Below are 2,001 nucleotides of genomic sequence, written 5' to 3'. Positions count from 1 at the left end.
CCTCATGTGGCTGGAGTGTGTCAGCAGCTCCTGCAAGACGAAGGCATTGATGCTATGGACTGGCCCGCCCGTTCCCCAGACCTGAATCCAATTGAGCACATCTGGGACATCATGTCTCGCTCCATCCACCAACGCCACGTTGCACCACAGACTGTCCAGGAGTTGGCGGATGCTTTAGTCCAGGTCTGGGAGGAGATCCCTCAGGAGACCATCCGCCACCTCATCAGGAGCATGCCCAGGCGTTGTAGGGAGGTCATACAGGCACGTGGAGGCCACACACACTACTGAGCCTCATTTTGACTTGTTTTAAGGACATTACATCAAAGTTGGATCAGCCTGCAGTGTGTTTTTCCACTTTAATTTTGAGTGTGACTCCAAATCCAGACCTCCATGGGTTAATAAATTTGATTTCCATTGATCATTTTTGTGTGATTTTGTTGTCAGCACATTCAGCTATGTAAAGAACAAAGTATTTAATAAGAATATTTCATTCATTCAGATCTAAGATGTGTTATTTTAGTGTTCCCTTTATTTTTTTGAGCAGTATATATATATATATATATATATATATACATATGCAGAGATAGGCACTCCAAAATGCTTATATCTAAATAACGCCGGTGCCTCCGTGAAAATACAACACAGATAGACAAAAACGTGGCACTCACGGCACAATTGCAAGAAATCACAAGGACATCAGTCGCTGATGTAATGCAACGTTTCAGTGGTAGTCCACTGTCGTCAGGCTTTATTCAATAAAGCCTGACGACAGTGGACTACCACTGAAACGTTGCATTACATCAGCGACTGATGTCCTTGTGATTTCTTGCAATTGTGCCGTGAGTGCCACGTTTTTGTCTATCTATCTATATATATATATATATATATATATATATATATGTGGAAGCCCTCACTCACTGACTGACTTATCACTGATTCTCTCACTCCCCGATACATTAGGAAGATGAAATGTAACACAGATTTTCTTCAGGTGGGAAATAGGAAAACTACATAATTACAATTCTAATAAACCTCCCATAAGGGGATGAAAAGGGGGTGACATAATGACGTCATTACCGATGCGTGGCTTGTGCTGCGTTAACGATAACGCCCAAACGGACAATCGGATCACAATTTGGATCGCACCTCCAGTGTGGAGAATATAATAAACTACAGAAATGTTCCTGTCACTTCTTATCGTATCTGCTGCGGTTTCTCCTCGGGTAACGCCAAGAACCAGGGATTCATATTTACTTACATTAACACGTCTCACATTTACATCTCTATAGATTTACCTGATTATTATCACTCATTTATATTTACATCCGTGACAATCAGAAACTCCCGTGCGAAGAACAGGAAGAACAGCGAGTATATACAGGTTGAGTATCCCTTATCCAAAATGCTTGGGACCAGAGGTATTTTGGATATGGGATTTTTCCGTATTTTGGAATAATTGCATACCATAATGAGATATCATGGTGATGGGACCTAAATCTAAGCACAGAATGCATTTATGTTACATATACACCTTATACACACAGCCTGAAGGTCATTCTATACTATATTTATGTTCCATATACACCTTATACACACAGCCTGGAGGTCATTCTATACTATATTTATGTTCCATATACACCTTATACACACAGCCTGGAGGTCATTCTATACTATATTTATGTTCCATATACACCTTATACACACAGCCTGGAGGTCATTCTATACTATATTTATGTTCCATATACACCTTATACACACAGCCTGGAGGTCATTCTATACTATATTTATGTTCCATATACACCTTATACACACAGCCTGGAGGTCATTCTATACTATATTTATGTTCCATATACACCTTATACACACAGCCTGGAGGTCATTCTATACTATATTTATGTTCCATATACACCTTATACACACAGCCTGGAGGTCATTCTATACTATATTTATGTTCCATATACACCTTATACACACAGCCTGGAGGTCATTCTATACTATATT

At 39.8% G+C, this 2,001-nt stretch overlaps 1 long non-coding RNA gene across 1 annotated transcript in view; it reads left to right on the top strand.

The window, feature by feature from the left end:
- The first annotated feature begins 804 nt into the window (after positions 1 to 804).
- LOC134948075 (uncharacterized) overlaps positions 805 to 2,001 on the top strand; it is a 6,857-nt gene continuing 5,660 nt past the window's right edge. Inside the window, exon 1 of the long non-coding RNA XR_010182902.1 lies at positions 805 to 2,001. This exon is cut by the window's right edge and continues 2,984 nt beyond it. This is a non-coding gene — a long non-coding RNA (uncharacterized LOC134948075).

This window comes from Pseudophryne corroboree, chromosome 8 (assembly GCF_028390025.1).
Source record: "Pseudophryne corroboree isolate aPseCor3 chromosome 8, aPseCor3.hap2, whole genome shotgun sequence".
Taxonomy (NCBI): Eukaryota; Metazoa; Chordata; class Amphibia; order Anura; family Myobatrachidae; genus Pseudophryne; species Pseudophryne corroboree.
This window is presented reverse-complemented; position numbering and strand designations above follow the sequence as displayed.